The sequence below is a fragment of the Lygodium microphyllum genome, chromosome 25 (genome assembly GCF_053477565.2).
Source record: "Lygodium microphyllum isolate KBCC chromosome 25, Lygodium_microphyllum_v1.1.10, whole genome shotgun sequence".
Lineage (NCBI taxonomy): Eukaryota > Viridiplantae > Streptophyta > Polypodiopsida > Schizaeales > Lygodiaceae > Lygodium > Lygodium microphyllum.
Genome location: NC_141159.1, coordinates 29,620,795 through 29,645,262, shown reverse-complemented (window position 1 = coordinate 29,645,262; position 24,468 = coordinate 29,620,795).

Below are 24,468 nucleotides of genomic sequence, written 5' to 3'. Positions count from 1 at the left end.
TTGATGTAAATTCAACAAATGTGCCCTTTTTGCAACAACCAAAGTATGACAACTTGACACCCAAAGGGGTAATAAAAGACTATAATGAGGGTGGAAAACTAGTGAAATTTGAGTCCTTCAGTGATGCACAAAATAGATTGAAAGCTTGACTTTCATTCACGAACTTGATTGAGCCTAATCAGGGGAAACTTCACTGAATCCTCAAATATTCGAAAGGAAGCCACTTTCTTAAAGGTAAATGCATTGCAATGGTGGTCCACTCTTTTGATGCAAGATAGAGCATTGACAATTCAAGCAAATGTTTGCATCGAATTGGTTGACAAGTACCTTTGAGATGGACATCATCACAGCTTGAAATAAGCTAGATGCTAAGGAATGTAAGAATTTGGAGCAATACAATAAGAAATTTTGGGATGCATTGCTTCCCGTCACTTCTTATCATCCCATACCCCTTCATAAGCAACTGAAAAAATATGTTTGTGGGATACCTAAAGACATCAGCAATTTTTGCATTAAATCCATCGTCTCTAGCATGTCTTAGCTCGTAGAGACTATTGCTACAGCAAATGCTTTGCTACATGGGAAGAATTTAAGCTTCCTAGAGAGTGGACAAAAGCTAAATAAAAAGTTGTTTAAGACTAAGAAAAGAGGCAGATTTGAAAATCAACCTAAAAATAGGCTAAAACAGTAAAGAAAGGGCTTGAAAACATTGGCACAACATAGGACATTGATGGCTGCAAATAGATGTTTCATTTGTGTACATGAGGGTCACATTGCAAGGGACTTTCTCATTTGGCAGCAAGCTAGAAAATCAAAAAAATAGGGAGATTCTAAGGGAAAGAAGCCCAAAACATCAATGGGATTGATATGCAATATTGCCATATCAACCCAATGGTAATGCTACTGAGTTGTGCAGAACATGGGGAAAATTTAGGGATTAGCATGCATTGATATTCTTTTATAATGACAGCCCATCTAGGCATTAGAGAGGATGTGATGGGATCCATAGGGAAAGTTGGAATGGCATATAAAGATCATGCAGAGCATGTCACACCACTCATTGGAAAGCTTTGCTTGCATGTATACGAACATGTGGACAACAAAGAGTTCTTCATTGCTCCACTTGAGGGTTGTGATGTATTGATTGGTATGCCATATTGTCATCGTATGCATCCAATGATTGATTCACATGCAAAAGAGATCACTATTCAGCATAAGGGGGAAAGACACAGTTTATGTAAAATTGAAAGGAAAATGTTTCCCTAGTATATTTGCATCTGCTATTTCTAAAGTAATGAAAAATCATATTTTAACATATTTGGTTTTCACTAAGAATAAGGATGATAGTGGGAATGTTGAAAATATGTCTAAGTTAGAGAAGGATTGCATGTCATTTCTAAAAATGTATATTGATTGCTTCTCTCAACCACTTCCAAGGCAATATCGCTTGAACGGTGTGAAGCTCATGGCGCATAGATCTCATCCCTAGAAGTAGCCCACCTAATAAGCCACCCTATCAAGTTAGTGCAGCCCAGTAGGAGAAGATTATGAGTTGGGTGAATGAGCTGTTAGAAAAAGGGTTGATTCAACCTAGCTCATCCCTTTTTTGTTCTCCACTGATTTTGGTGCCGAAAAAGGTGGTTCATGGAGGCATATGTGCATTGATTATCATGCTCTAAATAAGATTACAACAAAGAATCGATTTTCGATCTCTCAGATCAATGATCTTGTGGATAGATTACAGAGGGCAACCATATTCAACCGTAAAGATTGAAGAAGTGGGTATCAGCATATATGCATTAGACTAGAGGATGTGCCTAGGACATCTTTTTGGTTGTATGAATTTCTTGTTATGCCTTTTGGACTTAGGAATGCTCCTGCCACTTTCAATCAGATGATGGATTGCATCTTTAGGTCACATAGAGGATTTATGGGCACTTTCTTTGATGACATTATTGTCAATTCAAAGAATGGGACAAAGTATAGAAAACACATGGAACATTGTGTTCAATGAACTGCATAAGCACAGGCTAGTTATCAATGACAAGAAAGTGAATTCTTTTTGCATGAAATTCACCTTTTGGGACACATTGTATTAGCTAATGATATTTGACTAGACCCTGCAAAGATTGAGCCAATGCATTCATGGCCACCTAAGAGAAATGTACATGAGATCGACAACTTCTTGGATTTATGTTTTTACTATAAGAAATATGTACGCGAGTTTGCTGAAATTGCATTTCCATTGCATACTTTGCAGAAGGAAAATGTGCCATTTAGATGGATAGCTGTGGAAATTTCAACATTTGAAAAGTTGAATGATAAGATGACTTCAGAGCTTGTGCTTATGTTTCCCTATCTAAGGAAGTCATTTGTGGTTCAGTGTGATGCATGTGGTAACAACATTGGGATTGTTCTTATGCAGGATGGCCAAGTTGTAGCTTATGAGAGCCGAATTCTCTATGGTGCAGAGAAGAATTTGCATATCTATGAGAAAGAGCTCTTGGTTATAATTCATACACTGTCTATATGAAAATATTATTTATTGAAGGCTAATTTTACATATAGATAGACCTCTAGACTTTGAGATGCTTTTTGATGCAAACAAAATTGACATACAAGCATATGAGATGGGCAAATTTTTTCTCTATACTTTATTTTCAGATTGTACATATTGATGGTTTTTTAAAAATATTGTGACTAATGCACTATCATATAAACCAAAAATTTCAACCATCAACATGGTTTATCACACTCATGCCACAAAAGAGCAATATATTGCTGATTCAAACTTCCTCATATTTATGATCGGCTTTGTAATTGCCAAAGACATGAGCACTGTGCTTAGAGATGGATTTCTAATTATGCATGGATGACTATGTGTCACAAAGCAGTTGAGGCATAAAGTTACCATTGAAATTCATGCTCCTCTATATACAAGACACAGAGGTATTGATGCCACAGTCAAGATACTGGAGCACTTTTTTTATTGACCAGCTTTGAGGCATGATGTAGAGTAGTTTGTTATGACATACATTGTATGTCAAAAGGTAAAGCATGATGATGGACAAAAGTTGTCGAGCTTGTTGCAATGCTTGCCTATTCCAAATAAGCCCTGGTAGAGCGTTATGATGGACTTTATTTTTTAGCTTCCTAGGACACCTATAGGAAATGATGAGATATGGATTTTCATTTGCAGGTTTAGCAAACAGCCCATTTCATTCTAGTGAGGAAGAAAATAAAGATTGATCACATGACAATTATTTTTACAATACATCTTTAAGTATCATGGTATGCTAGATTTGATTGTCAGTGATCAAGACCCTTGAATGACCTGTTTATTTTGAAAGGAGTTGTTTGAGAATATAGGTACCATGCTGAAGTTCGCATCATCCTTCCATGTGCAGAGACAAATGGTTAGTCTGAGGAAGCAAATCCATAGTGTTGAATCTATTGAGGTACTATATTTTAGACCACAAAACACAATGGGAGTAGTATTTGCCATTGGTTGAGTTTGCTTATAATAACACAGTACATAGTTCCACTAGAAAAGCTCCATTTGAAGTGATTGAGGGTGGCAAGAAGGTACCACCTACCTTGCAGACTAAGAATAAGATCTTTGAGGTTGATCATTATGTCGAAAACTTGGATATACTCTATACAAAGATAAAGTATGCACATCAGAGATCACAAGAAAAGCAAAAGAAGACAACTGATCTCCATAGATGTGCTTTGTAGTTTGTAGAGGGTGATTATGTATTGCTACATTTTGAAAAGGCAAGGCTGAAAAAGATGAAAGGAACAAAGAAATTATATCCGAAGTTGAATTTGAGATACTCAATTTTCAATGGTTTACAACTGATTCCATGGACAACAGCATGTTAGTAAATGCGATTAATAGTTTCAACCATGGTTTATGCTGAGAATATGATTTTCTACTGTTGTGAAGTCAAAATAGTTGACAAACATGAGTTACAAATGCATCCAATGGATTTCTAGCAATAACTATGAACTATTTTTCATATTTATGTCATGTTTATGCTAGATGAAAATTTTCAACAAGATATGGGATATGTAGCATGGTTAGACGAAAGTGGCCAATGTTGTGACTATGATGTCTTATGGAAATTACAATGTAGTTTGCTTTTCCTCTAATACAATGCAGTGCAATCGAGGACCATTTGTATGGATTTCAAGGGGAAAGTATATTGTGGAGACGTGAAATTTTGAGATACTTTAATCTTGTTGATAAAATTTCATTAAGTTATTAATCAAATGTTGTTTAGCACGTGTGATGCACATGGCAATTATTTTATGGTAGCAAGCCAAGGACCTCGACGACACAATGGGTATCAAAGGCATAAGATGTGATAAGTTATGCCAACTAGATTTTAGTGGTCGATGTTAGTTTTGACCCTAGGACAATTGTATGGCCTGTTAATGGTTCCTCTAGGGACTAGCATTAATTAATTAATACCAATCTAAGGATCAACAAAGGTTGGGGACCACTCCAAGTTGCAAATAGCCTAGCCAATTCAATTATGGATAGACACATTATTTTTGTACAGTCAAAAGGATTTAAATGAATTTTTTGAATTATTTAATTCTAAAAATTAGATTTAGAAGGCTAACACTTGGCAAAAATACCCATGCAAACTGAGAAAACTTTTTGTGGACTAGATCTCAACCATCTCAACCTAGGAAAGAGAAAGAAAGTATTGCGGGTCAAATTCCAAACATGTTCTCAACCATTAGACACACTAGACAATAGCCAAGATCAGGAGCACCATAGGCGATAGCAATTGTGGCACAAGGAATTGCTTGCAACACCATTTAATGCAAGCAGACATAGATTAGAGGGCTCTAAGTAACAAGCGACATCATTAAATGCTAATTGGTGTGGACTGCAAGGTGATTCAAGGATTTTCATGCATTAAATTTAGAATTCTCTCTCGGTGGCATTCTCTCACCTATTCCATCCCATTCCCAAGAGATCTCAACTTATCTCAACCATTTGGAGTAAATCTCAGCCACATTTAGTGAACAACATGAGAATTTCTACTATAAACCCTAATTTACCAACATTAATTAGAGTTTCATAGTCACCTCAAGATCCATGCCAATAAGAGAAGGCATCGTATACTAAAATCAATACCTTAAATTTATTCTATTATCAAGATGCCTAACAATCCATTGTAAATTTGGGGCAACATTTAGCCAATTGGGATCCAATTAGAGCAAGTCTTGGGTGAAAATCAAGGGGCAAATTGCCCAATTTGTTTATTGATTATTGAACCAGCAAGGGGCTTTTGGATCAACCAAGGAGATTGTGGAATCTTGGCTTGTAATAAATCCATTTGCAATTGAAGATAAAGAAATATCGAAATGGATGCCACTTTTGGAGCCAACAAGGTGTCTATTATCCAAGAATTTTGAAGGTAAAGTGTGCATTTCAATTTATGTTTATTTATTGATTGTTGTAATTAAGTGCTTGGTTAGGAAATTACCACCCTTTCCAAGAAGGAAGGCCGATTTCAATATTAGCTACCTTCAAACTAGGGGGCACCAACACATGGCCAACAACAACCATCGCATTCTTGAGGAGGTCCCAATAGACAGCCAAGCATCGTTCCATCAATACCAGACATGCTTACTTGAGCAAACATTGAAAATCTGCCATTGGACACCAAGAAAAATTGTACAACAATTATTTATCAAAAAAGAGGAGTTGCTCTGGTGGAGAAGAAAGTCCCAAGCTAAGGGAGAGCAAAGCACAATCTCATAGAAGCCTCGTGGACCTGCAAAAATCTCCTTTAAGCCTTCGATCTCATGAAGAGAATAATAACTTGCTCATGAAAGGCAGAAGAGCAAAGAACCTCGGTTGTATTCACCTGTGCATCCAAGATCTCTTCCTCTGTGCAAGCAGGAATCTCTCGATTATTATGCTCAACATACTGCTCCAAAAGAGAGTTAGCAAACTCTAACAGCTCCTCCCAATTTGGCTCTAGCAAATTTGGCAAAGGAGAGGCCACTTGTGCATATGAGCATAGCCGATACTCACCTTTATCAGGAACCTCTAGTGCAGCCAAAAATTCTCCATGCTTGTTGCGTTTGATAGAAGGCTAATCATCACAGAATGACCAAGCCATCTCATCAATGCAGGGAACCATATCTACTTATGCTGCGCCATCTTCGACATCCATGGTGTGCACAACAAGATAAAGACGAACAGGGCAGGGCGTAGACAGTCTCACGAAGACAAACACATGGCAAGGCTGTGCTTGACAAACTTGCAAGCTGATGAACGGGCAACATAAAATGTTTTCTAGCTCCCTTCAGGCATTAATTTCTTATGGCCCTACCATTACAAAAATCTTAACTCTTCTCAATTGCACAATCGTCTACGACACACCGTAATCTTTAGAGTCCGAAGGACATAAGAGTTGCTCTATCTACAATGAGCTCATCGGTGTAGTCTCTTTTACAGTGTAATAGTCCTACAAGCAACTATATCAAGTGATGTCAATGGCCTATATAACCATGCTCTTCTCCGTGAGATCCTGGTTTGCAAATGCCAGGTAGTGCATTCCACGGACCCTTCCCCAACATAAAGAAACTCGCATAGAATTAACATCTAATAAAGCCGCTCCCCTCATCCTTTTAGAAATAGTCACATGGCGCCACGAAATCCACACCTAGCCCAAATGATTCCCTTTCTTTTTCCATAATATGAATTGAACAACAAGCTGAACCAATTCCAAAAGAGACTTCTTAGTAGAAGGAAGTAATGGCAGAAAAAACGAGATCATACTGCTCATGATGCATTGAGCAACTTTAAGTCTCACATGAAGCGGCCAGCCTTGAGGTTTCAAGTACATGAACCGATCATGAATACGAGATGACATCCAATCAAGTAAGGCATGGGGAGCTACATCCACACCAATAGGATACCCCAAGAAACTACTTGGTTCTCATCCACGTCAATATGGTTTCATTAAGAGTTGGAATATAATGCATACCATTTTGAATATTCAACTAGGGATTGATTTTGTGAAAGCCTCACGCCAACAGGTGGTTATGCTTTAGCTTGATCTTGAAAAGGCATTTGATCATGTCAGTTGGTCTTTCTTGTGGTAGTTGATGCTCCTCCCAAGATTTCTCTTGTTGATACCATTAATTAAGGTGTTGTGGCTTGTATTGCACTTAATGGAGGGATCACATATGAAGTTGCCTTGTCTCTGTCTCTTCGGCAAGGCTGCTCTCTCAACCCTTGGCTATTTGCTTTGGTTACTCACCCGATGCTCCCATTCTTGGATAAGTTGGCTGATCGAGGTGAGATTGTTGGTTTGTCTCTTCCCAGTGGTACCCAAATTTTGGGTCAATCTTTGGCTGATGTTTCCTTTATGTTTCTTAAGACTAATTGCACTAATGTTAATCATGCAATGGTTTCATGAAATCTCTTTGCTTTAGCATCAGGACTTCATATCAATGCTTAGAAATCTACATTGCTTTCTTGTACGAAGAATGATTTGCAAGCTTTGGGCTGGCATGGAGTTCCGACCCTTAATGAAACCATATTGACGTGAATGAGAACCAAGTACGAGAATGCTTTTTGCAATCTGTTGGCATTAATTTTAAAGAAGATTTTATATAAAGAAACCATAACAGAAATGGATCTTCATTGTTTCAAAAAGGTTGGAGAGAGAACCTTAGGCAATAACCGAATGACACCAATCTTCCAGTCTCTAAAGGCATCCTACCAGAATTCCACACTTGCTGACATAGGCAAGTTAATGGGTCCTTAAGCTGCTCAACATGAGCAGAAAACAGCTCATTAGGAAGCCCATCCCAACCAGGGCTTTTCCTTCGTGGTAAATGGGACAGCACATCCTCCACTTCATCCTGTGAAATATCAGCCTCCATCAAATCAACCCATTCAATCTTAACATGATTACTAACCAAATCGCAAATGTATCAAAGAGTGAATAACACCAAAAAGAATCTCCTCTGGACCCAACAAAGATTTATAAAAGTCAACGCACATTTGAATGATGGAGGCAGGATTAGTCACCATAACACCTTGCTCATCCAAGAAACGTACAATATTTTCCCAAGTGTATTTCTGGCATAAACGAGCAAAAAACTAATGAGATTGATAGTTATTATCATGCAAAGCTTCCACTCGGGCCAACAATTTGTATTTAGTATATTCCTCCTCTTGAAGAGATTGAACTCTACATTTCAACCATTCAATACATGTGAGCAAGTCATCAGAAAGAGACCAAGGATAGTTACAAGGAAGATCTAACAACCAACATAACTCTAGATTTGTGTGAAACCTGACCGCTTAAAAAAACTGTATAATCCTTATATACTTAAAAAGATCCTGCCAAAGCATGTTGTTTGTGCTCCACGACACAAAAAACATCCCAATTACCAGCTAACACAACTTTCCACAACCGATATTGCTTATTGCCCGAAAATTCCTCTACCATTCCATAAAGCAAGTCTCCTGATAAACCACAGGAGATAAAACTATTGAATCCCACTTTCCCTTTCCCTTTAACATCAGAAGCTCTAGCTACCTGAAATCTATCCATCTCACTACGGATGACATCTACAAGATCCACCCTCTGCAAACTAGCAATCAAAGCACGAGAAGGGAACTACTATTACTTAGAACAAAAAACATCCCGAGGCCACAAGCCTCCCACACGTGTCAAAAGCGCAAAGAAAAAACACAAGTTCTTTTATCGTCCACACCAACTGCAAGAACACATGAAGATTGACATTTCATTTGAAACCCCTTATCTAAGCAAGAGCCGAACAAGATTCCTCTCTAGCATTACGTCTAACCACAGTGACCCAAGAATCATCCTGAGGCAAATTCTGACCAACCAAAGGTGATGCATGCTCAATACCAACTTGCGAGATATACTTCTTTCCATCATCATGTCCATGCAGGAGAAGAGCCACACGATCAACATCTTGCATAATAGATCCGTTCTCTCTCTCTCTCTCTCTCTCTCTCTCTCTCTCTCTCTCTTCATAATGGATGTTATATTTATAAAGTACTAAACGAAAAAAGAGTTACAAAAGTCATGGCAAAGACGCAGAGGAAATTGCCATATGCCAGGGAAGTAAGTCCTCCCGAGGGAGTAAGTCAGAGTGCCGAATGAGATCTATCTGCCAATGCAAGTGACCTTTAAGCCTAGCAATATGTCCGTGAACATTAGAGGCTGAATCAAAAAGAAAAGCATTCCAAATGGTCCAATTGTTCCAATAGCCCCAGTATCTAACAAAGTGAAACAAGATCTTCATATGCGGCTGTGCCGGTGTGGGGTATTTGGGCCGCACAAAAACCCAATCAAAAGGGCTTAGCGAGAAACCAACCACTGCTCGCCAAACCGTTGACAAGAGTGACCAGAATTTCTTAACGAGAGGGCAAGAAATAAATCGATGACGGGCCGATTCCACACTAGTGGTGCAAAAGAAACAATTGCCGTTGGAGATTCGATGCTTGGAAAGGGCTGAAGCAAGAGGAAGACCACCAATCATCACCCTCCAAAGAAAGACCTTGCATTTGAAAGGTGTCTTGTTCAACCAACCCTCCATCACAGTTACCTTCCACCATGAGTGAGATTTACGCAATCCCCATATAGTATTAGCTTTAGTAACCAGCCATTGATGATCTTTAATCAGAAGATGATACACCTGTTTAGTTGAGGCCTTTTCCAAATTCAACCGGCCTGCAAGGTCCCAGTCCTGCCAGGGACGATCCGAAGAAAGGGCAGGAAAGGATTGTCTGCTCTGGAGCACCATCAAAAGATGTCCCCATAAATCACTGTATCCACGAGGGATCCTCAAAACCCTCCTCGCTGTACGAAACGATATCAACACATTGCGACTGGCAAGGGTGGCATCTGCAAACTGAAGTCAAGCCCAAACATGCCATGCGGTTAAATTTTGGTCTGAGCTCATGTTTGCCTTCCCAAGAAAGCAATCGTGAGGCTGCCAACAATTCCAATTGAAAAGAGTTAGTATGTAAGCGGTCCTCCGCTGGATGCCACCGAGCCTACTAGAGGACCAATTTCCAAGAGCATACCCAATGAGCGAGTAGGGATGAGGAAGGACTAGAAAACCAAGAGTCTGCGTTAAGAACATGCCACCAGGAGCTCCGAATTTGGGTATTACTATGCACAAGCCTGTGATCCTCAAGAAAATAACGGGCTATAACGACCCACGAGTGATGATCCAAGCACATGGCACGAAAAAGAGACCAACGAAGAGCCAGCATATGAGTTTCGGCATCCAAAATAGCCCCACCACCCATGTGTTTGGGGGTACATGTATGTGACCAAGAAATCCATGAAATGGCTGTATGCAAGGAGTCCGTCTTCCATAACATGAAACAAAGGTACTGAGTGAGAGCATTCAAAGTAGTAGTAGTCCAAGGCAGCAATGGCAAGAAATATGTGAGCATTGGCAACATAATTGTCTGAGCCACTTTGAGGCGAACATGGAAGGGCCAAGCCTGCGACTTCCAATACAGAAACTTAGCTGCCAATTTCTGTGAAATCCACTCTAGTAGTAACTTCGGCCGAACATCAACACCCAAAGGGTACCCAAGATGCCTGACAATGGAACCACAAGGAACAACCATTCCCTGCCAGTCCAATGATTGTAAATCTAACTCCATGCAACTGAGAATGGCTGATTTCAAAGCATTGATATAAACACCAGAAGCATGACCAAAAAGAGTCCAAACATCTAATGCTTTGCGAAGATTATCCTTGTCCGCACGCAAAATCATAAAGCTGTCATCAGCCAAGGATTGACTAATGAAGTGCTGTCCAAAAGGAAGAGACAATCCAGCCAACTGAGTAGAAGCTGCCATATGAGATAACATCGAAAGAACCGGATGAGTCGCAAGGGCAAAAAAGAGAGGACTCAAAGGGCAACCCTGTCTCACAGAGCGTGCGAGGACAAATGGCTTGGTAACACCACCATTCAACATAACTCGTGAAGAAGCTGCGACACTAATGGTGTAGATCAAACGAGACATCCGAGTACCAAAGCCCATAGTAGACATAAGTTCTGCAATGAAAGACCAATCTAAATAATCAAAAGCCTTTTCCAGGTCCAATTAAATCAATACCACTTCTTGATTAGAGTGCCTTGTATAGTCAATAGCCATTTGCACATTTAAGACATTATGCAGAATGTTTCGGCCCTTAATGAAACCATATTGAAGAGGATGCACAATGACAAGAAGATGCTTATGGAGCCGATTCGCCATTACTTTGGAAAAGATTTTATACATAGAACCCATCAAAGAAATTGGTCACCAATGTTTCAACATAGACGGCGAAGGAACTTTTGGAAGCAGTTTGATAAGTCCTTCTTTTCATGAGGAAGGCATGAACCCCGTTTCCCAAACCTGCTGAAACATAGTCGTCAATGGTTTCACCAGTTGGGTAGCAAAAACCTCAAAGAATTCATTGGTGAGACCATCCTAGCCGGGACTTTTATCCTTGGGCAAGTGTAACAAGACATCCATAGCCTCCGCCTCACGAATATCTATCTCCAAAGTAGTTTGCATATCATGTGGAACCTGATTGCAGACAAAATCATAGAACACTGAGCGGGCATGAGTAATTTCATCCATAGCCTCCGCCTCACGAATATCAATCTCCAAAGTAGTTTGCATATCATGTGGAACCTGATTGCAGACAAAATCATAGAACACTGAGCGGGCATGAGTAATTTGGTCAAAAGGTGAAGGAGTAGAACCAAGAAGGTCTAGAAAATCATTCTTGCACATTCACAATAGTCTGAGGATCAATGACCATTTGACCTTCTGCATCCTGGAGTCTAGTCATATTCTCTCGAGCACGAGATGCATGGAGAGCTCAAAAGAACTTATGAGTTTGACAAAGCACTATCTTGCAAATTCTCAGTCAAATTTTGCAGTTTGGCCTGCTGATAAGATTTCAACTGAAACTCTTTAATAAGATCAGCCAAACGCACAGCCAATAGTAGCAGAAATACATCATCTGGAGTCCCCACCAGTAGAGAATGAACCAAAGCCAATAATTCCTCCACTGCTTGTCGACGCCGCTGACAAAGAGAGGCATGATGGATCCCATACTGCCGAACAACCCGCTGCACATTAGAGAGCAATAGTTCAAAAGAAGCATTGCCCTCAGAGAAGTCCAATAAAAATCTATCAATAAATTGCTGCATATAACCCTCAAAGATTGAATGCTTCAAATAAGACGAGTTGAAACGCAAAGGGAGTCTATCCAGAAATTGCTTAAAATGTGCAATGGGTTGAACAAGCATCTCAAGCTGTAGAGGAAAATGGTCTGACAAGGCATATTACTGCAACACTTTCATTTCTAGCATCTCAGGAAAAAAAGCATCATCCTGCATGATGTACATGCGGTCCAACCGTGACCATATAGTTGTATACTGCGCAGAATGAAAAGTAAACCCTGTAGAAGAAGGGTGTAGCCATGACCAAAGATCTTGCTTAAGTACGGCAAGAGCAAACACATTCCACACACGCCTTTCCAGAGCGTCCATCATTGAATGCTCTGATGTGGACTGTGAAGGATCAACATACATATTAAATCCCCCATCAAAAAACCCGATCTGCCAAATGACAAGGAGGTCTGCAAAGTATTCCAAAGATCCCGGCAGAATAAAGAGTCATTTGGAGCATAGAGCCCAAGCAACCATAAGATCTCTCCTTCAAATAGAACTTCAATCACCACAAAACGACCATGTACATCATTTTTAATAAAAACAAGGTGATATTTCTCATGTACAATCATAAGCACACTAGAATAATGCATGGCATGTGTCCCTGCATAAAACCAGCAAAACCCATGGCAATCCACAACTTTTCATGCTTCACCGTGACTCTTATGCTCAACAGCACACAAGACATCCCACTGATTCTCATGCAATAAACTCCACATGGCATGTTGCTTATTGCGAGAACAAATGCCTCGCACATTCCACGTGGCTATCTTCATGTGTATTTAAAAAAGAAAATCAGGAACGAGGCAAAGCTTGCCTCGATTTAACATTTTCTGCTAGAATGCCAAGGACTCCCTCATCCAAAAAATCAGCTAACACAGCAAAAGAGTTCTAACAGCCAAATTTAGAGGTAGACGGTGTATCCACTGTCTTGGGGATGGAACGGGGATAACGACGATCCCATGGGGTAATCACATTACCTCTAGCATGAAAAGCCAACTTAGCAGCTGGGCCCTTCGGACCATCCGTATATACTTTCCTAGTGGGCTGATTGCGAGGAGCAGCTGGGCCCTTCGAACCATCCGTATATACTTTCCTAGTGGGCTGATTGCGAGGAGCAGAAGAAACCATAGCATGAGTAGTGTGCTCTAAAGACAACATGTCTTTCCTGCGCATATAAGTATGCAAGGAATCTTGTGAAGCATTAGGCACAGTATCTGCCATGTCAGCATCAAACCTTTTACCTTTTTTGGCACATACATCTACACAATCATTGTCATGTGAATCGAAACCCAAAACATGTTGTTTGCCTTTATCCAAAACTTTAGGTGCCTGCGTCCCATCCTGCGGCGGAGCATCAAGCACCATATCTTCCATGGGAGGCAAAACATGCTCAGCATTTGAAGTCGGTTGCTTTGCTAGACATTCGGCCATAAAATGCCCCAATTTTTCACACGAAAAACAATGCCCTGCAAAGTTACCCCATTTCAAACGAAAGTGCAAAGGATGCATGCCAGAGCAATTAAGACGTAACCAAGCAGGCCTTTTCCGAGCAGTGTCCCATAACATACACAAACGGTTACGATTCGTGGCCCTTAGGCTCGGGGGAACCAAAACAGTGCCCACAACGGCCATGGCATCCTTTAACAGTGGCCAATAGACAGCCTGACAGTTTTTCACTTCAACCCACACCGGGTATTCGTGTTGAAGCAAGCGCTGAAATCCTACCATTGGGCGCCATGGCACAACATGGACCAAACGGCGATAAAAGAACAATGGCAGTTTAGTCAGCAGATCAGCATGATGCTTCTCGGATTTCAACAGCACCTCATAAAAGCCTCATGGCCCAACAAAAATCTCTTCAACACACTCCCCTTGTAGTAGACTTTGCAGCCACTGGCAAATATAGGAAAGCACTAGGATCCTACCAATGAAGAAGAGTATAACAGCATGTTCATAAAACACTGAGAATGAGCGCAAAACATTTTTAGGATCCACTGTGGCTTCCAGAACATCTTCAGTTTCAGAGTCAGAAAACGCTTCATGATTATGTTGAACATAATCACCAAGCAGAGTGTTGGCAAACTCCAACAAATGCTCCTAGCCACCATCCTAAGAATCCACAGAATCAGAAGCAACCTGAGCATAAGAACGTTCCTAATGATCCTGATGATCCATTGTATCTTCCAAAGTATGCTTGGTGTGTTTGCCCGCAGGCTGGAAGTCAGGAGCAGGTGGCATCTCCTCTGTGCAAGGAATAATATCCTATGGTTCCTCTGTTTCGAAATCCGGACCAAGGGCTGCCACCGTTTGGTCAATAAAGTCCATGTCCAGACCAGCCATGTTGTATCACCACTTTAACAACTCTCTCTTTATTTTCAACTCTCTCTCTCTCTCTCTCTCTCTCTCTGTGTGTGTACAAGGGCAGGTCAGCTCTCTAATCTGTGCAGGGTCGCAGTCGCGTGCTCCCAGATTCTCTCTCTCTCTCTCTCTCTCTCTCTCTCTCTCTCTCTCTCTCTCTCTCTCAGAGCAGGGCGACCCAGGACGGCAGATTACATGCCAATAGGCTCAGCAGGTCGGCTAGGCCAGATGTCGAGGGCAAGGCTTGATATTGACGTCAGGGCAGAACAAACTCTACCCTGGTCTGGGGGGAGATCTCCCACAGCGCACAGGGTAGGAAGCACGTCGCCAGGTCACGGGGGAGCCAGATCCACCATTGCTTCGCACTCTCTCCAAAAGAATTCTCCTTTTTTTTCGTAAAAGGTAATTGTATTAATTACGAAAAAAAGGTACAAGTTTACATGATTACAAGATACACGATGGCTCTAAGCCATCGAGTTACAAAAGCCATGGCAAAGACGCAGAGGAAATTGCCATATGCCAGGGAAGTAAGTCCTCCCGAGGGAGTAAGTCAGAGTGCCGAATGAGATCTATCTGCCAATGCAAGAGACCTTTAAGCCTAGCAATATGTCCGTGAACATTAGAGGTTGAATAAAAAAGAAAACATTCCAAATGGTCCAATTGTTCCAACAGCCCTAGTATCTAACAAAGTGAAACAAGATCTTCTTATGCGGCTGTGCCGGTGTGGGGTATTTGGGCCGCACAAAAACCCAATCAAAAGGGCTTGGCGAGAAACCAACCACTGCTCGCCAAACCGTTGACAAGAGTGGCCAGAATTTCTTAGCGAGAGGGCAAGAAATAAATCGACGACAGGCCGATTCCACACTGGTGGTGCAAAAGAAACAATTGCCATTGGAGATTCGATGCTTGGAAAGGGCTGAAGCAAGAGGAAGACCACCAATCATCACCCTCCAAAGAAAGACCTTGCATTTGAAAGGTGTCTTGTTCAACCAACCCTCCATCACAGTTACCTTCCACCATGAGTGAGATTTACGCAATCCCCATACAGTATTAGCTTTAGTAACCAGCCATTGATGATCTTTAATCAGAAGATGATACACCTGGTTAGTTGAGGCCTTTTCCAAATTCAACCAGCCTGCAAGGTCCCAGTCCTGCCAGGGACGATCCAAAGCAAGGGCAGGAAAGGGTTGTCTGCTCTAGAGCACCATCAAAAGATGTCCCCATAAATCACGGTATCCACAAGGGATCCTCAAAACCCTCCTCGCTGTACGAAACGATATCAACACATTGCGACTGGCAAGGGTGGCATCTGCAACAACTGAAGTCAAGCCCAAACGTGCCATGCGGTTAAATTTTGGTCTGAGCTCATGTTTGCCTTCCCAAGAAAGCAATCGCGAGGCTGCCAACAATTCCAATTGAAAAGAGTTAAAATGTAAGCGGTCCTCCACTGGATGCCAGCGAGCCTACTGGAGGACCAATTTCCAAGAGCATACCCAATGAGCGAGCAGGGATGAGGAAGGACTAGAAAACCAAGAGTCTGCATTAAGAACATGCCACCAGGAGCTCCGAATTTGGGTATTACTATGCACAAGCCTGTGATCCTCAAGAAAATAATAGGCTATAACGACCCACGAGTGATGATCCAAGCACATGGCACGAAAAAGAGACCAACGAAGAGCCAGCATATGAGTTTCGGCATCCAAAATAGCCCCACCACCCATGTGTTTGGGGATACATGTATGCGACCAAGAAATCCATGAAATGCCTGCATGCAAGGAGTCCGTCTTCCATAACATGAAATGAAGGTACTGAGTGAGAGCATTCAAAGTAGTAGTAGTCCAAGGCAGCAATGGCAAGAAATATGTGAGCATTGGCAACATAATTGTCTGAGCCACTTTGAGGCGAACATGGAAGGGCCAAGCCTATGACTTCCAATATAGAAACTTGGCTGTCAGTTTCTGTGAAATCCACTCTAGTAGTTGCGTTGGCCGAACATCAACACCCAAAGGGTACCCAAATGCCTGACAATGGAACCACGGGGAAAAACCAGTCCCTGCCAGCCCAATGACTGTAAATCTGACTCCGTGCAACTGAGAATGGCTGATTTGAAAGCATTGATATGAAGACCAGACGCCTGACCAAAGAGCGTCCAAACATCTAATGCTTTGCGAAGATTATCCTTGTCCGCACGCAAAATCATAAAGCTGTCATCAGCCAAAGATTGACTAATGAAGTGCTGTCCAAAAGGAAGTGACAATCCAGCCAACTGAGTCGAAGCTGCCATAGAAGATAACATCAAAAGAACCGGATGAGTCGCAAGGGCAAAGAAGAGAGGACTCAAAAGGCAACCATGTCTCACAGAGCGTGCTAGAACAAATTTCTCGGTAACACCGCCATTTAGCATAACTCATAAAGAAGCCGCAACACTAATGGTGTAGATCAAGCGGGACATCCGAGTACCAAAGCCCATAGTAGACATAAGTTCTACAATGAAAGACCAATCTAAATAATCAAAAGCCTTTTCCAGGTCAAATTGAATCAATACTACTTCTTGATTAGAGTGCCTTGCATAGTCAATAGCCATTCGCACATTTAAGATATTATGCAAAATTTTTCGGCCCTTTATGAAACCATATTGGAGAGGATGCACAATAGCCAGAAGATGCTTGTGGAGCTGATTCGCCATCACTTTGGAAAAGATTTTATACATCGAACCCATCAAAAAAATTGATCTCCAATGTTTCAACATTGACGGCGAAGGAACTTTTGGAAGCAATTTGATAAGACCGTTTTTCCATGAGGAAGGCATGAACCCCGTTTCCCAAACCTGTTGAAACATAGTCGTCAATGGTTTCACCAGTTGAGTAGCAAAAACCTCAAAGAATTCATTGGTGAGACCATCCCAACCGGGACTTTTATCCTTGGGCAAGTGTAACAAGACATCCATAACCTCCGCCTCACGAATATCTATCTCCAAAGTAGTTTGCATGTCATGTGGTACCTGATTGCAGACCAAATCATAGAAAATTGAGCGGGTATGAGTAATTTGGTCAGAAGGTGAAGGAGTAGAACCAAGAAGGTCTAGAAAATAATTCCTACACATATTTACAAGTCTGAGGATCAATGACCATTTGACCTTTTGCATCCTGGAGTCTAGTCATATTCTCTCGAGCAGGAGATGCATGGAGAGCTCAAAAGAACTTATGAGTCTGGCAAGCACTATCTTGCAAATTCTCAGTCAAATTTTGCAGTTTGGCCTGCTGATAAGATTTCAACTGAAACTCTTATAATAAGATTTGCCAAACGCATCGCCATTGGCAGCAAAAATACATCATCTGGAGTGTCCACCAGCAGAGAATGAACCAAAGCCAGTAAGTCCTCCGATGCTTGTCGACGCCGCCGACAAAGAGAGGCATGATGGATCCATACTACCGAGCAACCCGCCGCACATTAGAGAGCAATCGTTCAAATGAAGCATTGCCCTTAGAGGAGAAGTCCAATAAGAATCTATCAATCAATTGCTGCATATAGCCCTGAAAGATTGAATGCTTCAAATAAGACGAGTTGAAACACAAAGGGAGTCTATCCAAAAATTGCTTAAAAGGTGCAATGGGTTGTGCAAGCATCTCAAGCTGTAGAGGGAAATGGTCCGACAAGGCATATTGCTGCAACACTTTCATTTCAAGCATGTCAGGAAAAAAATCATCATTCTACATGATGTACTTGCGGTTCAACCGCGACCATGTAGTTGCATACTACGCAGAATGGAAAGTAAACCCGTAGAAGAAGAGTGTAGCCAAGACCAGAGATCTTGCTTAAGTACGGCAAGAGCAAACGCATTCCACACGCCTTTCCAAAGTGTCCATCAGCGAGAATGCTTTGATGTGGACTGTGAAGAATCAACACACATATTAAAATCCACCATAAAAAAACCCCGTTTGCCAAGTGACAAGGAGGTGTGCAAAGTATTCCAAAGATCTCGACGGGATAAAGGATCATTCGGAGCATAGAGGCCAAGTAACCATAAGATCTCTCTTTCAAATAAAACTTCAATCACCACAAAACGGCCATGTACATCATTTTTAAAAAGAACAGGCTGATATTTCTCATGTACAATCATAAGCACACCAAAATAATGCATAGCATGTGTCCTTGCATAAAAGAAGCGAAACCCATGGCAATCCACAACTTTTCCTACTTCACCGTGACTCTTGTGCTTAACAGCACACAAGATATCCCACTGATTCTCATGCAATACAGTCCACATGGCATGTTGCTTATGGCGAGAACACATGCCTCGCACATTCCATGTGGCTATCTTCATGTGTATTCAAAAAAGAAAATCAGGTATGAGGCACAACTTGCCTCGATTTAACATTTTCTACTAGAATATCAAGGACTCCCTCATCCAAAAAATTAGCTAACATGGCAAAAGAGTTTTGACGGCCAGATTTGGAGGTAGATGGTATATCCACTGTCTTGGAATGGAGCGGGGATAACGACGATCCCATGGGGTAATCACGTTACCTCTAGTATCAAAAGCCAACTTAGCAAGTGGACCCTTTGGACTGTCCATATATACTTTCCTAGTAGGCTAATTACGGGAAGCAGAAGAAACCATAGCATGAGCAACGTGCTCTAAAGACAACATTTCTTTCCAGCACATATAAGTGCACATGGAATCTTGTGAAGCAATAGGCACAGGATCCGCCATGCCAGTATCAAACATTTTCCCTTTTTTTGCACGTACATCTACCTAGTCATTGCCACGGGAATCCAAACCCGAAACATGTTGTTTACCTTTATCCAAAACTTTAGGTGGCTGGGTAACATCCTGCGACGGAGCATCAAGCACCATATCTTCCATGAGCAACACAACATGCTCAACATCTGAAGCCGGTTGATTCTCTGGACATTCGGCCATAAAATGCCCCAATTTTTCACACGAAAAGCAATGCCCTGCAAAGTTACCCCATTTCAAACGAAAGTGCAAAGGATGCATGCCAGAGCAATTAAGACGTAACCAAGTAGGCCTTTTCCTAGCAGTGTCCCATAACATACACAAACGGTTACGATTCATGGCCCTAAGGCTCGGGGGGACCAGAACAGTGCCCACCACGGCCATGGCATCCTTTAACAGTGGCCAATAGACAGCCGGACAATTTTCCACTTCAACCCACACTGGGCATTCACGTTGAAGCAGGCGCTGAAAGTCTGCCATTGGGTGCCATGGCACAACATGGACCAAACGGCGATCAAAGAACAATGGCAGTTTAAACAAGAGATCAACGCGATGCTTCTCAAATTTCAACGGCACCTCATAAAAGCCTCGAGGCCCAACAAAAATCTCTTCAACACACTCCCCTTGTAGCAGACTGTGCAGCCACTGGCGAATATGAGAAAGCACTAGGATCCTACCAGTGAAGAAGAGTATAACAGCACGTTCATAAAACACTGAAAATGAGCGCAAGACATTTTTCGGGTCCACAGTGGCTTCCAGAACATCTTCAGTTCCAACATCAGAAAACTCTTCATGATTATGTTGAACATAATCGCCAAGCAGAGTGTTGGCAAACTCCAACAAATGCTCCCAGTCAACATCCTGAGAATCCACAGAATCAGAAGCAACCTAAGCATACAAACGTTCCTGATGATCCATTGTCTCTTCCGAAGTATGCTTGGTGTGTTTGCCCGCAGGCTAGAAGTCAAGACCAGGGGGCATCTCCTCTGTGCAAGGAACCATATCCTCTGGTTCGTGTGTATCAGAATCCGGACCAAGAGCTGCCACCGTTTGGTCTATTAAAGCCATATCTAGACCAACCATGTTGTATCACTACTTGTGCCGGCCGGTCAGATGCCGAGCTAGGAGCTCACAGGAGGCAGAAACGGCGCAGGCCTCTCTCTCTCTCTCTCTCTCAGGCAGAACGGACCCTGCACGGGACTGATGAAGGAGCTCAGGCAGCGCGCGAGCAGGAACAGACGCCCGCTGGGCAGGGAAGGCATGTCCACAGGCAGGGAACACGACGCCTCTTTCCCTTGCTCGCTCACACTCTCTCTCTCGCTGTGTGGCAACCTGCAGAAAAGGGGCAGGATAGCGCGACCAACTGTTCGCAGATAGCCCAGGGCAGGAGTCGAGCAGCAGGGTAGAGGACCCCACGCTGGTCTGCGGGGAGAACGTAGGCGGCAAGCGAGGCAAAGGTGCACGTGGGCGTTCACTCGTTCAGGCGTCGACGGGGCCGTCCGACAGGGCACGTAGGTCTAGGCGAAGGCAGGGGCAGTGACCCACAGGTCAAACGGGCGGCGGTAGGGGTAGGCGCACAGGCGACGGCATGGCTACTTCTTCCTCTCTCTCTCTCTTCCCTTTTTTTTCGTAAATCTCTCTCTCCTCTTCTCTCTCTCTCTCTCTCTCTCTCTCTCTCTCTCTCTCTCTCTCTCTCTCTAATTGTATTGATTACTATGAACGTAAAATACAAGAGTCGCAGGCGGAATATATGTACAGCAAAGAAACTAAAGAAACCACAACATGCCACGAAACCAAATCATCCCTGGAAATGATGCCTGCATACTATATTTTGCATGGCAATCTCTCTCTCTCTAGTCATAGGTAGTTGTGTTAATGATGATAAAAACTACAAGATTTCAAGATTACAAAGTGTTGGGTAGCTCTCTTTTTTTTTTCATAAAAGGTAATTGTATTAATTACGAAAAAGGTACAAGATTACATGATGACATGATTACAAGAGACACGAGGGCCCTAGCCCAACGTGTGGGAAATCCCCGTACTAATGCACTACATAGGTTACACCAATCATGGCAACGACCCAGAGGCGATTGCCATATGCCATGGATGCAAATCCTCCCAAGGGAGCAAGTCGGAGTGTTGAATGAGATCTAGCTGCCAATGCAAGAGCCCTTTAAGCCTGGCAATATGTCTCGGTACATTAGAGGCCGAATCAAAAAGAAAAGCATTGCGCGTGGTCCAAATGTGCTAGCATCCCCAGTATCTGAAAAAGTGAAATAAGATCTTCATATGTAACTGTGGCAGTGTGGGGTATTTTGGGCGCACAAAAACCCAATCGAAAGGAGTTAGTGAGGACCCCACCACTGCTTGCCAGATTTGCGACAAGAGTAACCAGATGTTCTTGGCGAGCGGGCAAGAAAGAAAACGATGTCGGGCCGATTCCACGGTAGTGGTACAGAAGAAACAATTGCCATTCGAGATTCGACGCTTGGAAAGGGCCGAAGCAAGCGGAAGACCACCAATCATTACCCGCCAAAGGAAGACCTTGCATTTGAAAGGTGCCTTATTCCGCCAGGCCTCCATCAGCGTTGCCTCCCACCATGTCTGCGATTTCCGCAGTCCCCAAACAGTATTAGCTTTCACACCCAGCCAGTGGAGATCTCGAATGAGAAGATGATACACCTGATTGGTAGAGGCATTTTCCAGACTCAACTTGCCTGCAAGGTCCCAGTCCTGCCAAGGACGATCCACAGCCAGGGCAGGAAAGGGTTGCCGACCCTGAAGCTCCAATAAAAACTTTTCCCATAAACCACGGTATCCGCGCGGGATCCTGAAAAGTCTCCTAGCAGTCCGAAACGAGGCGAGGACATTGCGAGTGGCAAGGGTAGCATCCGCAATCGAAGTCAGACCTAAACGGGCCATGCGGTTAAATCTCGGTCTAAGCTTATGTTTTTCTTCCCACGAAAGTAATCTGGATACTACCAACAATTCCAGCTGAAAGGAGTTAGACTGCACGCGGTCTCCTACTGGATGCCAACAGGCCTTTTGGAGCACCACTTTCCAAGAGCCGACCAAGTGCAGTAACAAAGGGGAAGAGGGACTGGAAAATGGAGAGTCAGAATTAAGGACATGCCACCAAGAGGCCCGAAGCCGTGTGTTACCATGGTGGAGCCCGCTGTCCTCAAGAAAATAACGGGCTATGATGGTCCACGGGTGATGATCCACACACATGGCACGAAAAAGAGACCAACAAAGAGCCACCATATGAGTTTCTGCATCCAAAATAGCGCCACCACCCATGCGTTTAGGGGTACATGTATGCGACCATGAAATCCATGAAATGCCTGCCTGCAGGGAGTCCTTCTTCCATAGCATGAAACGAATGGGATGAGTAAGAGCCTTCAAAGTAGTGGGCGTCCATGGCAGCAATGGCAGGAAATACGTTAGCATTGCTAGCATAATGGTCTGAGCCACTTTGAGGCGCACATGGAATGGCCACTCTTGCGACTTCCAATACATAAACTTCGTCGCCAATTTTTGTGAAATCCACTCCAGCAGGTCCTTTGGCCGTACATCTACTCCCAACGGGTATCCAAGATGCCGGACAATGGATCCGCGGGAAACCACCTGACCCTGCCAGCCCAAGGACTGTAAATCAGGCTCCGTGCAACTGAGAATGGCCGACTTAAAGGCATTGATGCGAAGACCAGAGGCCTGACCAAAGAGCGTCCAAACATCTAATGCCTTTCGAATGTTGTCCCTGTCTGCTCGCAAAATCATAAAGGTGTCATCAGCCAAAGATTGGCTAATGAAGTGCTGCCCCAAAGGAAGAGACAAGCCGGCCAGCTGAGCCGAAGCCGCCATTGAGGATAACATTGAAAGGACCGGGTGAGTCGCCAGGGCAAAGAAGAGAGGACTCAAAGGGCAACCCTGTCTGACCGAGCGAGCAAGGACAACTGGCTCTGTAACCCCACCATTGAGCATAACTCTTGAAGAAGCCGCAGCACTAATGGTGTAGATCAATCGGGACATCCGGGTGCCAAAGCCCATAGCAGACATGAGATCTGCAATGAAAGACCAATCCACATAGTCAAAGGCCTTTTCCAAGTCCAGTTGAATCAAGACCACTTCCTGACTGGAATGCCGCGCATAGTCAATAGCCATTTGCACATTCAAGATGTTATGGAGAATGTTGCGGCCCTTGATGAAACCATATTGGAGAGGATGCACAATAGCTGGAAGGTGCTTGTGAAGCAGATTCGCCAGCACCTTGGAGAAGATTTTATACATCGAGCCCATCAAAGAAATTGGTCTCCAGTGTTGCAGCTTTGACGGCGAAGGGACCTTGGGAATCAGTTTGATAAGGCCTTCTTTCCATGAGGAAGGCATGACCCCTGTTTCCCAAACCTACTGACACATGACCACCAAGGGCTTTGCCAACTGCGTGGACGAGTGCTCAAAGAATTCATTAGTGAGACCATCCCAACCAGGACTTTTATCCTTAGGCAGGTGCAACAAAACATCCATAACCTCCTCCTTGCAAATATCCGCCTCCAAAGTGGCTTGCATATCAAGTGGAACCTGCTGGCGGACCAGATGATAGAAGGCCGAGCGGGCATGCGTAACCTGGCTAGAAGGCGAGGGAGAAGAACCAAGAAGTTCCATAAAATAATTTCTGCACATGGTGACAATGGTCTGCGGATCAGTGACCATGCGACCTTTCGAATCCTGGAGCCTAGTCATATTGTCACGAGCCGGAGAAGCATGCAAGGCGCGAAAGAACTTATGAGACTGGCAAGCACTATCGTGTAATGTGTCAGTCAAGTTATGCAGCTTGGCTTGCTGATAAGATTTCAACTGAAATACTTGAAGAAGATGGGCCAAACGCTTTTCCAGTGACAGCAGAAAATCATCATCTGGGGAATCCACGGGCAAGGAACGGACCAAAGCCAATAAGTCCTCTGCTGCATGTCGACGTCGTCGACAAAGAGAGGCACGATGAATCCCATACTGCCGAGCAACCCGCTGCACATTAGAAAGCAGCCGCGCAAATGCTGCCAGGCCGTCAGAGGCGAAGTCCAATAAGAATCTCTCAGTCA